Source organism: Arachis ipaensis, chromosome B6 (assembly GCF_059453495.1).
Source record: "Arachis ipaensis isolate K30076 ecotype BB chromosome B6, ASM5945349v1, whole genome shotgun sequence".
In the NCBI taxonomy this organism is placed as follows: Eukaryota; Viridiplantae; Streptophyta; class Magnoliopsida; order Fabales; family Fabaceae; genus Arachis; species Arachis ipaensis.
The window spans coordinates 46,123,471-46,139,790 of NC_142441.1; the positions used below are offsets into that span (position 1 = coordinate 46,123,471).

The 16,320-nt window shown below is 39.4% G+C and overlaps 2 non-coding genes across 2 annotated transcripts; one reads left to right on the top strand and one right to left on the bottom strand.

Moving 5' to 3' along the window:
• Positions 1–1,777: 1,777 nt before the first annotated feature.
• LOC148555407 (small nucleolar RNA R71) lies at positions 1,778–1,885 on the bottom strand. Its single transcript, XR_015887966.1, has one exon. It is a non-coding gene; the product is annotated as a small nucleolar RNA R71 (small nucleolar RNA).
• A 7,929-nt stretch (positions 1,886–9,814) lies between these two features.
• On the top strand, positions 9,815–9,922 carry LOC148555408 (small nucleolar RNA R71). The gene has a single exon (XR_015887550.1). It is a non-coding gene; the product is annotated as a small nucleolar RNA R71 (small nucleolar RNA).
• The last annotated feature ends 6,398 nt before the right edge of the window (positions 9,923–16,320 follow it).

The window sequence follows — 16,320 nt, forward strand, 5'->3', positions numbered from 1 at the left end:
ATGTTTCTTGTTTGAGTCTAGTATCTAATTTTAAGTTTGGTGTCAATCGCATGTCTTTATTCTTCTAATTTTCGAAAATTTCATGCATTATGTTCTTCATTGATCTTCAAGTTGTTCTTGATGATTTCAGTGCTCTGATCTTTAATTTCTCTTATTTTGTGTCTTTTGTTGTTTCTTATATGCATTTTCAAATTGCTATAGTCCTTAGTATACAAACTTCTAAGTTTGGTGTCTTGCATGCATTGTTTATTTGATCTTAGTTGCATTCTTCTTATTATTGTTTCTCATCATTTAAAAAAATTTAAAAAAAAAATTTTTAAATTGTGTCTTTTCAAGTCAATAACACAGAGAATTGAAGATTCAGAACATTCAGCAGAGGAATTGCACAGAAAAAGCTAGGCGTTCAAAACGCCCAGTGAAGAAGGAAAACTGGCGTTTAAATGCCAGCCAGGGTACCTAGCTGGGCGTTTAACGCCCAAAAAGGTAGGATTTTGGGTGTTAAACGCCAGAATGGATGCCATTCTGGGCGTTTAACGCCAGGAGGACACTAGAGGGAAGATTGTTTTTAATTCAAATTTTTTTCAAGTTTTCATAATTCTTCAAAATCAAATATTTTTCAAATCATATCTTTTCAAAATCAATTTCTTTTCAATTTTTTTATTTATTACTATTTTCAAAAATCCTTGCTACAATTAATAATTTAATTCAAAATTTTCTAGTTGTTACTTGCCTATTAAGAAAGGATCAAAAGTTTTAATTCTAGAATCATATCTTCTAATTTCTTGTTAGTCAAGTAATCAACTTTAATTTTAAAACTTTCTCTTTTTAATTTGATTTTCAATCATATCTTCTCAATCATATCTTTTCAATCACATCTTTTTCAAAATTAAGTTTCAATCATATCTTTTTGATTTCTAATTTCAAAATCTTTTTCAAAAATCACTTAATTTCTTTCCCAATCTTAATTTTCGAAAATCCTTTACCAAATTTTCAAAATTTCTTTTAATTATTTTAAAAATCTTTTACTTTAATTTCGAAAATTCTTCCCCTCTTCTCACATCCTTCTATTTAAGGGACTAACACTCCTCCTCAAGGTGCAATTCGAACTCTATCCTTCTTGATAAGTTCGAATTCTCTTCTATCTACCTTCTCCTTCTATTCTTCTTTCCCTCTGACACCTCAAGGAATCTCTATACTGTAATATAGAGGATTCCATACTTTCTTGTTCTCTTCTTTTTCATATGAGCAAGAGCAAGGACAAAGGCATCCTTGTTAAAGCTAATCCTGAACCTGAAAGGACCTTGAAGAGAAAGCTAAGAGAAGCTAAAGCACAACTCTCTCTAGAGGGCCTAACAGAGCTCTTCAAGGAGGAAGAAGCCATGGCAGCCAAAAACAACAATGCCAATAATGCAAGGAAGGTACTTGGTGACTTTACTGCACCTACTCCTGACTTCTATGGGAGAAGCATCTCAATCCCTGCCATTGGAGCAAACAACTTTGAGCTTAAGCCTCAATTAGTTTCTCTAATGCAACAGAATTACAAGTTTTATGGACTTCCATTGGAAGATCCTCATCAGTTCTTAGCTGAATTCTTGCAAATCTGTGACACTATCAAGACCAATGGGGTTGATCCTGAGGTCTACAGACTTATGCTCTTCCCTTTTGCTGTAAGAGACAGAGCTAGGACATGGTTGGACTCACAACCTAAAGAAAGCCTGAACTCTTGGGAAAAGCTAGTCAATGCCTTCTTGGAAAAGTTCTTTCCACCTCAAAAATTAAGCTTAGAGCGGAAGTCCAAACCTTCAGACAGAAGGAAGGTGAATCCCTCTATGAAGCTTGGGAAAGATACAAGCAATTGATCAGAAGGTGTCCTTCTGACATGCTTTCAGATTGGAGCATCATAGGTATCTTCTATGATGGTCTATCTGAACTGTCCAAGATGTCATTGGACAGCTCTGCTGGAGGATCTCTTCATCAGAAGAAGACGCCTGCAGAAGCTCAGGAACTCATTGAAATGGTTGTAAATAACCAATTCATGTACACTTCTAAAAGGAACCCTATGAATAATGGGACAAGTCAGAAGAAAGGAGTTCTTGAGATTGATACTCTAAATGCCATATTGGCTCAGAACAAAATATTGACTCAGAAAGTCAATATGATTTCTCAGAGTCTATCTGGAATACAAGCTGCATCAGTCAGTACTAAGGAAGCTTCTTCTGAAGAAGAAGCTTATGACCCTGAGAACCCTACAATGGAAGAGGTGAATTACATAGGAGAACCCTATGGAAACACCTATAATCCTTCATGGAGAAATCATCCAAATCTCTCATGGAAGGATCAACAGAGACCTCAACAAGGATTCAACAACAATATTGGTAGAAGAAATAGGTTTAGCAATGGCAAACCTTTTCCATCATCTTCTCAGCAACAGACAGAGAATTCCAAGCAGAGCCATTCTGAATTAGCAACCCTAGTCTCTGATCTAATTAAAACCACTCAAAGTTTCATGACTGAAACAAGGTCTTCCATTAGAAATCTGGAGGCACAAGTGGGTCAGCTGAGTATGAAAGTTACTGAACTCCCTCCTAGTACTCTTCCAAGCAATACAAAAAGAGAACTCAAAAGGAGAGTGCAAGGCCATCGACATACCCCACACGGCCGAACCTGGAGAGGAGGAAGAGGCAGTGATCTCCACTGAGGAAGACCTCAATGGACGTCCACTGGCCTCCATGGAGTTCCCGAATGAGGAACCATGGGAATCTGAGGCTCACACTGAGGCCATAGAGATTCCATTGAATTTACTTTTGCCATTTATGAACTCTGATGAGTATTCTTCCTCTGAAGAGGATGAAGATGTTACTGAAGAGCAAGTTGCTAAGTATCTTGGAGCAATCATGAAGCTAAATGCCAAGTTATTTGGTAATGAGACTTGGGAGGATGAACCCCCCTTGCTCATCAAAGAACTAGATGACTTGACTAGGTAGAGATTACCTCTGAAGAGACAAGATCCTGGAAAGTTCTCAATACCTTGTGCCATAGGCACCATGACCTTTGAGAAAGCTCTATGTGACCTAGGGTCAAGCATAAACCTCATGCCTCTCTCTGTAATGGAGAAGCTAGGGATCATTGAGGTACAAGCTGCAAGAATCTCACTCGAGATGGCAGACAATTCAAAGAAACAGGCTTATGGACTTGTAGAGGATGTCTTGGTAAAGGTTGAAGACCACTACATCCCTACTGATTTCATAATCCTAGAGACTGGGAAGTGTGTGGATGAATCCATCATCCTTGGCAGACCCTTCCTAGCCACAGCAAAAGCTGTGATTGATGTTGACAGAGGAGAATTGATCATTCAAGTGAATGAAGACTCCCTTGTGTTTAAAGCTCAAGGATATCCCTCTGTAACCATGGAGAGGAAGCATGAAGAGCTTCTCTCAATACAGAGTCAAACAGAGCCCCCACAGTCAAACTCTAAGTTTGGTGTTGGGAGGCCACAACCAAACTTTAAGTTTGGTGTTGAGCTCCCACATTCAAACTCTAAAGTTTGGTGTTGGGAGGTTCCAACATTGCTCTAAACATCTGTGAGACTCCATGAGAGTCCACTGTCAAGCTATTGACATTAAAGAAGCGCTTGTTGGGAGGTAACCCAATTTTTACTTATCTATGTTAAATTTCTATTTTCTTTTGTTAATTTATGTTTTCTGTAGGTTGATGATCATGTGAAGTCACAAAAACAATTAAAAAAGCAAAAATAGACTGAAAAATAGAATTAAAAACAGAACACCCTGGAAGAGAAACTTACTGGTGTTTAAATGCCAGTAAGGGTAGCAGAATGGGCGTTAAACGCCCAGTCTGGCACCATTCTGGGCGTTTAACGCCAGAAATGGGCACTAGACTGGTGTTTAATGCCAGGAATGGGCAAGAAGCTGGCGTTAAATGCCAGAAATGGGCAGCAGCCTGGCGTTTAACGCCAAGATTGGCAGAAAGGGGCATTTTTGCACGCCACTTGGTGCAGGGATGAGATATCCTTGACACCTCAGGATCTGTGGACCCCACAGGATCCCCACCTACCCCACCTCTCTCTCTCTTCTTCACCACTCACATCCATCCTTCATAAAACCCCACCTACCTCACCATTCAAATTCAAACCACTTTCCCACCCAAACCCACCCATAATGGCCGAACCATACCCCCCTCTCCACTCCTATATAAACTCATCTTCACTCCTTCATTTTCACACAACATACACACTACTTCTCCTCCTTGGCCGAAATACTAAGCCCCTCCATCTCCTCTATTTCTTCTTCTTCTACTCTCTTCTTTCTTCTTTTGCTCGAGGACGAGCAAACCTTCTAAGTTTGGTGTGGTAAAAGCGTTGCTTTTTGTTTTTCCATAACCATTTATGGCACCTAAGGCCGGAGAAACCTCTAGAAAGAGAAAAGGGAAGGCAAAAGCTTCCACCTCCGAGTCATGGGAGATGGAGAGATTCATCTCAAGGGTGCACCAAGACCACTTCTATGAAGTTGTGGCCAAGAAGAAGGTGATCCCTGAGGTCTCTTTCAAACTCAAAAAGGGTGAATATCCAGAGATCCGACATGAGATTCGAAAAAGAGGTTGGGAAGTTCTCACCAACCCCATTCAACAAGTCAGAATCTTAATGGTTCAAGAGTTCTATGCCAATGCATGGATCACCAAGAACCATGATCAAAGTGTGAACCCGGACCCAAAGAATTGACATAGAGGAAGACATCCTCATTGATGAGGATAAGCCCATCACTAAGAAAAGGATGGAGCAAACAAGAGATCCCACTCATGGACATGAGGAAATTCCTCATCATGAAATCCCTGAGATGCCTCAAGGGATAAATTTTCCTCCACAAAACTATTGGGAGCAAATCAACACCTCCCTAGGAGAATTAAGTTCCAACATGGGACAACTAAGGGTGGAGCACCAGAGCATTCCATCCTCCTCCATGAAATTAGAGAAGACCAAAGAGTCATGAGAGAGGAGCAACAAAGGCAAGAAAGAGACATTGAGGAGCTCAAGCACTCCATTAGATCTTCAAGAGGAAGAACAAGCCACCATCACTAAGGTGGACCCGTTCTTTAATCTCCTTGTTCTTTATTTTTTGTTTTTTCAAATTTTTATGCTTTATGTTTATTTATGTTTATGTCTTTATTACATGATCATTAGTGTCTAAGTATCTATGCCTTAAAGCTATGAAAATGAATCCATCACCTTTCTTAAATGAAAAATGTTTTTAATTGAAAAAGAAAAAGAAGTGCATGAATTTCAAATTTTAAAATAGTTTAATTATTTTGATGTGGTGGCAATACTATTGTTTTTCTGAATGAATGCTTGAACAGTGCATATTTTTGAATTTGTTGTTTATGAATGTTAAAATTGTTGGCTCTTGAAAGAATGATAGAAAAAGGAGAAATGTTATTTGATAATCTGAAAAATCATAAAATTGATTCTTGAAGCAAGAAAAAGCAGTGAATAGAAAGCTTGCAAAAAAAATACGAAAAAGAAAAAAGAAAAAAAGAAAGAAAAAGAAAAAGCAAGCAGAAAAAGCCAATAGCCCTTTAAACCAAAAGGCAAGGGTAAAATAAAAAGGATCCAAGGCTTTGAGCATCAGTGGATAGGATGGCCCACAGGAATAAAATCCTGGCCTAAGCGGCTAAACCAAGCTGTCCCTAACCATGTGCTTGTGGCGTGAAGGTGTCAAGTAAAAACTTGAGACTGAGAGGTTAAAGTCGTGGTCCAAAAGCAAAAAGAGTGTGCTAAAGAGCTCTGGACACCTCTAATTGGGGACTCTAGCAAAGCTGAGTCACAATCTGAAAAGGTTCACCCAGTTATGTGTATGTGGCATTTATGTATCCAGTGGTAATACTGGAAAACAAAATGCTTTGGGTCACGGCCAAGACTCATAAAGTAGCTGTGTTCAAGAATCAACATACTTAACTAGGAGAATCAATAACACTATCTGGATTCTGAGTTCCTATAGAAGCCAATCATTCTGAACTTCAAAGGATAAAGTGAGATGCCAAAATTGTTCAGAAGCAAAAAGCTAAAAGCCCCGCTCATCTAATTAATACTGATCTTCATAGATATTTTTGGAATTCACTGTATATTCTCTTCTTTTTATCCTATTTGATTTTCAGTTGCTTGGGGACAAGCAACAATTTAAGTTTGGTGTTGTGATGAGCGAATAATTTATACACTTTTTGGCATTGTTTTTAGTATGTTTTTAGTATATTTTAGTTAGTTTTTATTATGTTTTTATTAGTTTTTAAATAAAAATCACATTTCTAGACTTTACTATGAGTTTGTGTGTTTTTCTGTGATTTCAGGTATTTTTTGGCTGAAATTAAGGGACCTGAGCAAAAATCTGATTCAGAGGCTGAAAAAGGACTGCAGATGTTGTTAGATTCTGACCTCCCTACACTCAAAGTAGATTTTCTGGAGCTACAGAAGCCTAATTGGCACGCTCTTGATTGCGTTGGAAAGTAGACATCTTGGGCTTTCCCGCAATATATAATAGTCCATACTTTGCCCAAGATTTGATGGCCCAAATTGGCGTTCCAAGTCAGCTTAAGAATTCTGGCGTCAAAACGCCAGAACTGGCACAAAAGCTGGAGTTAAACACCCAAACTGGCACAAAAGCCGGCGTTTAACTCCAAGAAAAGTCTCTACACATGGAAGCTTCAATGCTCAGCCTAAGCACACACCAAGTGGGCCCGGAAGAAGATTTCTGCATTAATTACTTATTTCTGTAAACCCTAGGCTACTAGTTCTCTATAAATAGGACCTTTTGCTATTGTATTTTCATACTTTTGATAGACCTTTTCACTTTTGGGAGGCTGGCCTCATGGCCATGCCTAGACCTTGTTCTTATTTATTTTCAACCGTGGAGTTTCTACACACCATAGATTAAGGTGTGGAGCTCTGCTGTTCTTCATGAATTAATGCAAAGTACTACTATTTTTCTATTCAATTCACGTCTACTTCTTCTCTAAGATATTCATTCGCACCCAAGAACATGATGAATGTGATGATTATGTGACACTCATCACCATTCTCACCTATGAACGCGTGCCTGACATCCACTTCCGTTCTACATGTAAACAAGCTTGAATGTGTATCTCTTGGGTTTCTAATCTAAGATTAGAACCTTCGTGGTATAGGCTAGAATTATTAGTGGTCATTCCTGAGATCCGGAACGTCTAAACCTTGTCTGTGGTATTCTGAGTAGGATCTGGGAAGGGATGACTGTGACGAGCTTCAAACTCGCGAGTGTTGGGCGTGTGACAGACGCAAAAGGATCAATGGATCCTATTCCAACATGATCGAGAACCGACAGATGATTAGCCGTGCGGTGACAGCGTACGTAGAACATTTTCACTGAGAGGATGGGAAGTAGCCATTGACAACGGTGATGCCCAACATAAAGCTTGCCATGGAAAGGAGTATGAATGATTGGAAGAAGGCAATAGGAAGGCAGAGGTTCAAGAGGAACAAAGCATCTTCATACGCTTATCTGAAATTCCTACCAATGAATTACATAAGTATCTCTATCTTTATCTTATTTTATGTTTTATTCATCTTTTAATTATCAATCTTCCTTAACCATTTGAATTCGCCTGACTGAGATTTACAAGATGACCATAGCTTGCTTCAAGCCGACAATCTCCGTGGGATCGACCCTTACTCACGTAAAGTTTATTACTTGGACGACCCAGTGCACTTGCTGGTTAGTTGTGTGGAATTGTGACAAAGTGTGATTCACGTTTGAGAGCTCCAAGTCCTTTGGCACCATTGTTGATGATCACAATTTTGTGCACCACTAGGCCCTGTATCATTTGGGGCTAATGATAATGGTAAAGTGTCTTCATTATGTTCAGAAGGTGTCCCCACACTTGGACCTTGCTCTATGTGTTTCTCTTCTACTTCTTCTTGGAGAACTTCAGCTACGGTTTCATCAGTAATGTCACACTGGAAGATAGAATGATCTTCCGGATGGTGCTTCATAGCTTCATTTAAGTTGAAACTCACTGTTTTACCATCTATCTCGAAGGAGTAAGTTCTTGAGAATGCATCCAGCTTGAACTTCGAGGTCTTCAGGAATGGTCTTCCAAGCAGGATTGATGATGGTCTTCCTGATTCATTAGGGGGCATTTCCAGGATATAGAAGTCAATGGGAAATGTGAGCCCCTTAATGCTCACTAATACATCTTTAGCAATTCCAACTACTGTAATAATGCTTTAATCTACTAACACAAAACGAGCTGCCGACCTTTTTAAGGGAGGGAGCCTTAAGGTATCATATATAGACAATGGCATTATACTAACACATGCACATAAGTCACATATGCAATCAAAAAATATTACACCTCCAATGGTACAGTTTACCATACATGGACCTGGATCACTACTTTTTTCAAGTATACCTTCCATTAAAGCAGATATAGAACTACCTAAAGGAATAGTTTCTAATTAATTAATTTTATCCTTATGAATGCATAAATCTTTCAGAAACTTTGCATATTTAGGTACTTGCTGAATAACATCAAAAAGGGGAACAGTTACCTCAACCTTTTTAAAAATTTCTATGATTTTGGGATCAAGTTCCGTCTGCTTTCTGGGCTTTCTTGCAAGGTGTGGGAATGGGATAGAGATGGTGCCACTTGCAGCTTCTGCATCCTTTGATGCTCCATTCCTTGGTTGAGCTAATTCTTCTTCAACCTTGTCTTGTACTTCATCTTCCTCTTCAGCATCTTCCATTTCAGCGTCTTCTACTTCCACTGAGTCTTCAATTGGGGCGTGTTCTATTGGGCTTGGCTCCTCCTGGGTCCTCTCTTGCAGTGTGGTTCCGGACCTCAAAGTGATGGCATTGATGCAACCCTTGGGGTTAGGTAAGGGTTGAGAAGGAATTCCACTGGAGCTTGAATGTTGGTTGGTGGAAGCAGGTAGTGATTCTATCCGGGTGGCGAGAGCTTGTAAAGTGGCATTCAGACCATTTAAAATAGAGTTCAGTGTAGTTTGTATGTCTTGTTGTCCTTGTGCAAGAGAATGAAGCATCTCGTCATTTGATGAGAAAGTGGGATAAGTGATCTGTGGGACTTGTTGTTGGTTATGCTGGGGTCCTTGTGATTGTCTTAGGTGAGGAGCTCTGTAAGGTTGGTTCTGATTTTGCTGTCTGTTGTTGTTATTCCACCTCTGGTTTCCATTGTTGTCTCTGCCTCCTCTGTTATAGTTTTCCCTCCAGTCATGGTTGGAATTATCTCTCCAACTTTGGTTGGAATTGTCCTGGCATCCTTGGTTATAGTTTCCTCCTTGGTTGTAGTTACCGCCTTGTTGATTGTATCCTTGATTCGGGCGGTCATAGAAGTTATGAGTAGCTGCCACAGTGTTATCTTCTTATTGGAGCTGCGGGCATTCATCAGTATAATGACTGTAGTCAGCACAGATTTTGCATACTCTTTGTGGAACTAGCTGTTGGCTTTGTTGTGGTGTGGCAGGCTGAGCTTGTTGTTGCTGGTTCAACTGCATTTGCTTTAGTAGGTTGGTCATTTCACATATACTCTGTGTAAGAGCAGAAGTTTCAGTGCTAGAGGAAACCTTTACAACAGCTTTTGAGTGGCTGCTCCTGTGCCTGTGATTCCTAGTAGACTCAGCTAAGTTGTTGATCAGTTGCCATGCTTCATCTGCGGTCTTGTACTTTTTCAGATAACCATTACTAGCACCATCTAGTGTGGTTTTATCCCGAGGCTTCATGCCTTGAGTAAAATAGCTGATCAACACTAGCCTATCAATCATATGATGGGGGCATGCGTCCAGAAGGTTCTTAAAATGCTCCCAGTACTCATAAAGAGTTTCTAATTCACCTTGAACAATGCATGAGATCTCTTTCCTTAGTCTGTCTGTAACTTCAGCTGGATAGTATTTTTCCAGAAATTCTCTCCTGAGCGTATCCCAGTTAGTAACAGTCGCTTCAAGTTGGGAGTAGTACCACTCCCTTGCCTTTCCCTCAAGAGAAAACGGGAAGGCAGTTAATAGAATAGAAGTTTCATTCGCACCATGACGCCTAACAGTAGAACAAGCTATCTGGAAATCCCTTAGGTGCTTAATAGGCTCTTGAGCAGGTAAGCCATGAAACTTGGGAATCAAGTTGATTAATGCAGTCTTCAGCTCAAAATCTGCAGCCAGAGTTGGATGATGCACTTGATACGGCTGTAGTGTAAAATTTGGGGCTCCATCTTCCTGGAGAGTAATCCTCCTAGGTGCTACCATGTTATCTGCACGTGAATCAACTAAATCAGTAGTAAAGGAGCTTGTTTCGCTCTCAGATGGCGGTTCAGATTCGCCCTCAGATGAGACTGGTGAATCGATAACAATCACTTCACCACCCTTAGAGGCTAACCTGCGTCGAGCTCGCCTAATACGTGAAATAGTTCTTTCAATTTCAGGGTCAAATGCAGCTAAGCTCGGATCAGGTAGTGAACGCGTCATTCAGTGAAAGAAACATATAACTCATGGTAATAAAATAAAAATAAAATATCCAAATAAAATAAAAATATGTACACTAATTAATAATTTAGCACACAATTGCAACTCCCCGGCAATGGCGCCAAAAACTGACGAGGGGCAGAAGTTAGGCCAATTAAGAGATTATAATATAATAGAACAGCGTTGCGAGTATAGCTCTTAACCAGCTAAAATCCACCTCACCAATTTAGAAGAGTGTCACAAAAATTTAGAATAGAAAAATACTGGGAGTATAAGTCCTAAGTCGTCTCCCAATGAGTTGCGAGAAAGGATGCTATTTTATTAATTAGGAATTTCCACGAGAGTTTGAGAGTTGAATAATGAGCAATTGAATAATTATAAATTAAAGCAATAAAAACTAAGAATGATTATTAATATTCTAGATAAAAAGCCTTGACTGGGGGAATGATTAATTGGAAGTTCTATCCTTGTTGGGATCTCTTAAGTGTAGTGATGAGCGGATAATTTATACGCTTTTTGGCATTATTTTTACTTAGTTTTTAGTATGATTTAGTTGGTTTTTAGTATATTTTTATTAGTTTTTAATTAAAAATTACATTTCTGGACTTTACTATGATTTTGTGTGTTTTTTTGTGATTTCAGGTATTTTCTGGCTGAAATTGAGGGAGCTGAGCAAAAATCTGATTCAGGCTGAAAAAGGACTACTGATGCTGTTAGATTCTGACCTCCCTGCACTCAAAGTGGATTTTCTGGAGCTACATAACTCCAAATGGCGCGCTCTTAATTCGTTGGAAAGTAGACATCCAGGGCTTTCCAGCAATATATAATAGTCCATACTTTGCTCAAGGATAGATGACGTAAACTGGCGTTCAACGCCAGTTCCATGTTGCAGTCTGGCGTCCAGCGCCAGAAACAAGTTACAAGTTGGAGTTCAACGCCAGAAACAGGTTACAACCTGGCGTTGAACGCCCAAAACAGCCCAGGCACGTGAGAAGCTTTAGTCTCAGCCCCAGCACACACCAAGTGGGCCCAAAAGTGGATTTCTGCACTATCTATCATAGTTTACTCATTTTCTGTAAACCTAGGTTACTAGTTGAGTATTTAAACAACTTTTAGAGATTTATTTTGTATCTCATGACATTTTTAGATCTGAACTTTGTACTCTTTGACGGCATGAGTCTCTAAACTCCATTGTTGGGGTGAGGAGCTCTGCAGCGTCTTGATGAATTAATGCAATTATCTCTGTTTTCCATTCAAACACGCTTGTTCCTATCTAAGATGTTCATTCGCACTTCACTATGAAGAAGGTGATGATCCGTGACACTCATCACCTTCCTCAATCCATGAACATGTGCCTGACAACCACCTCCGTTCTACATCAGATTGAATGAGTATCTCTTATATGTCTTAATCAGAATCTTCGTGGTATAAGCTAGAATTGATGGCGGCATTCATGAGAATCCAGAAAGTCTAAACCTTGTCTGTGGTATTCCGAGTAGGATTCAAGGATTGAATGGCTGTGACGAGCTTCAAACTCGCAATTGTTGGGCATAGTGACAGACGCAAAAGAATCAAGGGATTCTATTCTGACATGATCGAGAACCAACAGATGATTAGCCGTGCTGTGACAGAGCATTTGGACCATTTTCACTGAGAGGACGGGAAGTAGCCATTGACAACAGTGACACCTTACATACAGCTTGCCATGGAAGGAGCCTTGCATGTGTGAAGAAGAAGACAGGGAGAAAGCAGAGATTTAGAAGACAAAGCATCTCCAAAACTCCAACATATTCTCCATTACTGCATACCAAGTATTTATTTTATGTTCCCTTGTTCATTTGCAAGTCAACTGATAATTATAATTGGCCTCCTAACTGAGATTTACAAGATAACCAGAGATTGCTTCAAACCAACAATCTCCGTGGGATTCGACCCTTACTCACGTAAGGTATTACTTGGACGACCCAGTGCACTTGCTGGTTAGTGGTACGAATTGTGAAAAGTGTGATTCACAATTCGTGCACCAAGTTTTTGGTGCCGTTGCCGGGGATTGTTCGTGTTTGGACAACTGACGGTTTATTTTGTTGCTTAGATTAGGAAAAATTTTTCTTTTTGGTTTAGAGTCTCTTATTATTGTTTTTGGTTAAAATTTTAGAATCCTTATTTTCTCTTTCAAAAAAAAATTTTTTTCGAAAATTATTTTTTTTTATTGAATTTTTCTTGTTTGATCTTTAGTTTTTCTTGTTTTATGATTTTTTCTTGTTTTTCTTGTCCCTTTTCAAAACATTAGTTTTCAAAAAAATATTTTTTTTCATTCTTAGTTATTAAAAAAATAATAAAATAAAATACTTCTTCAAAACAAGTGTTACATTCATAACTCAGTTGGCTAGAGCGTTAGTCTGTGTTCTTGGTAATTGGGTTAGAATCTTTTATATTCTTTTCAAAATCTTCTTTTTCATAAATAATAATTTCTCTATTAAAATTTGTGCAAAACTTTAAGTTTGGTGTTTTCTTGTTGATTTCCCTTTGGTTTTCGAAAATTTTAGTTTGGTTTTCTAAAAATTTTAAGTTTGATGTTCTTTCTTCATGTTCTTGTGTTCTTATGATTATTCAAAGTGTTCTTGAGTTTTCTTTGTGTTTTGATCTTAAAATTTTTAAGTTTGGTGTTCCTTGGTGTTTTCCCTCCAAAATTTTCAAAAACAAGGAGCATTAGATCTAAAAACTTTAAATCTTGTGCTATCTTATTGTTTTTCTCTCTCCTCTTTAAATTCAAAAATATCTTTTCTCTCTATTTTAAAGCAAATTTTCGAAATTTACCTTTAAAATTCAGATTTTTATTTCAAAATTTAAAACCTTTTTCAAAAATCATCATATCCTTTTCAAAACATCCTAACCACTTTCTCTCTCCTCATTTTTTCAAAAATTTTCAACCATTTTTATTTATTTTATTTTAATTTATTTCAATTTTGAAATAAATAAATAAATAAATAAAAATAAAATTTTTTTTATTTTACATCATCTCCCGTTTTCCATCATGGATCTAAGTGGAAATGAACAGTCCAGGAGGACTCTGGGGTCCTATGCTAACCCCTCTACTGCTTCATATGGGAGTAGTATCTGCATACCCTCCATTGGAGTCAGTAGCTTTGAGTTGAATCCTCAGCTCATTATCATGGTACAGCAAAGCTGCCAGTATTCCGGTCTTCCACAGGAAGAACCTACAGAGTTTCTGGCACAGTTTTTACAAATTGCTGACACAGTACATGATAAAAAAGTAGATCAGGATGTCTACAGATTATTACTGTTTCCATTTGCTGTAAAAGACCAAGCCAAGAGGTGGTTAAATAACCAACCTAAGGCTAGCATAAGGACATGGAAACAGCTGACAGAAAAATTTCTGAATCAATACTTTCCTCCAAAACGGATGACACAGCTAAGGCTGGACATCCAAGGCTTTAAACAAGGAGATAATGAATCTCTTTATGATGCCTGGGAGAGATACAGAGAGATGCTACGAAAATGCCCCTCTGAAATGTTTTCAGAGTGAGTTCAGTTAGACATCTTCTATTATGGGCTTGCAGAAAGAGCTCAGATGTCTCTAGATTACTCAGCTGGTGGATCTATCCACATGAGAAAGACAATTGAAGAAGCTCAAGAGCTCATTGATATAGTTGCCAGAAATCAGCATATGTACCTAAGCAGTGACCCTTCCATGAAAGAAGAGGTTAAAACAGTAACTGCTGAACTCAGTCCTGTAAAACAAGCTGCTGAATTCAATCAGCAATTGGAATTTCTAACAAAGCAGTTAGCCGAATTCAAGGATAGACTACAAGAGACAAGGATGGCTAATATAAATATGGAAGAACAATTGAAGCAAACAAAGCAGCAGCTGTCAAAACAAATAACAGAAGAATGCCAAGCAGTTCAATTAAGAAGTGGGAAGACATTAAATACCCCACCTCAAGGCAGCAAGAAGCCAAGAAATGAGCAAACCACCCAAAATCCACCTGGGACAGTAAGAGCCCAGGGAAAAATAATTCTGGCGCTAAAATGCCAGAATTTGGATGGAAGGCTGGTGCTGAACGCCCAGACCATGCTCAGGACTGGCGTTCAACGCCAGAAACAAGTAAGGATCTGGCGTTGAATGCCCAAAGGAAGCACAGTTCTGGTATTCAGACGCCAGGAACAGATGAGGAGCTGGCGTCTAACGTCACTCCAGCTTCTAACTCTGGCACTCAATTGCCAGTAAGGGATCAGACACACACAAGTGCTGATGACAACCCATCTAAAAAGGCTTCTTCAACCACTTCTGTAGGAAATAAACTTACATCAACTAAGGTTGAGGAATATAAAGCCAAGATACCTTATCCTCAAAAACTCCGCAAAGAGGAGCAGGATAAGCAGTTTGCCCGCTTTGCAGACTATCTCAGGACTCTTGAAATAAAGATTCCGTTTGCAGAGGCACTTGAGCAAATACCCTCTTATGCCAAGTTTATGAAAGATATCTTGAGTCATAAGAAGGATTGGAGAGAAACTGAAAGAGTTCTCCTCACTGAAGAATGCAGTGCAGTCATTCTGAAAAGCTTCCCAGAAAAGCTTAAAGATCCCAGGAGCTTTATGATACCATGCATATTATAGGGTAACTGCACCAAGACAGCTCTATGTGATCTTGGGACAAGCATCAACCTAATCCCTGCATCCACTATCAGAAAGCTTGGCTTGACTGAAGAGGTCAAACCAACCCAGATCTGTCTTCAACTTGCTGATGGCTCCATTAAATACCCATCAGGCATAATTGAGGACATGATTGTCAAGGTTGGGCCATTTGCCTTCCCTACTGACTTTGTAGTGCTGGAAATGGAGGAGCACAAGAGTGCAACTCTCATTCTAGGAAGACCATTCCTAGCAACTGGACGAACCCTCATTGACGTCCAAAAAGGGGAGATAACCCTGAGAGTCAATGAGGATGAGTTTAAGTTGAATGTTGTCAAAGCTATGCAACATCCAGACACATCAGACGACTGCCTGGGCGTTGATATTATTGACTCCCTGGTGGAAGAGGTCCATATGACTGAGAGTCTCGAATCAGGGCTAGAGGACATTTTTAAAGATGTTCAGCCTGATCTGAAGGAACTAGAGGAAATAAAAGAACTTCTGAAAACTCCTCAGGAAGAGGAGAAACCTCCTAAAACCGAGCTTAAACCACTACCACCATCCCTGAAATATGCATTTCTGGGAGAAGGTGACACTTTTCCTGTAATCATAAGCTCTGCTTTAGGGCTACAGGAAGAGAAAGCACTAATTCAGGTGCTAAGGACACACAAGACAGCTCTTGGGTGGTCCATAAGTGATCTTAAGGGCATTAGCCCAGCCAAATGCATGCACAAGATCCTATTGGAGGATGATGCTAAGCCAGTGGTTCAACGACAGAGGCGACTAAATCCCGCCATGAAGGAGGTGGTGCAGAAAGAGGTCACTAAGTTACTAGAGGCTGGGATTATCTATCCTATTTCTGATAGCCCCTGGGTGAGCCCTGTCCATGTTGTCCCTAAGAAGGGAGGAATGACAGTGGTTCATAATGAAAAGAATGAACTGGTTCCTACAAGAACAGTTACAGGGTGGCGTATGTGTATTGACTACAGAAGGCTCAATACAGCCACCAGGAAGGATCACTTCCCTTTACCATTCAAAGACCAGATGCTAGAGAGACTAGCAGGTCATGAATACTACTGCTTTTTGGATGGCTATTCAGGTTACAACCAAATTGCAGTAGATCCTCAGGACCAAGAGAAAACAGCATTCACATGTCC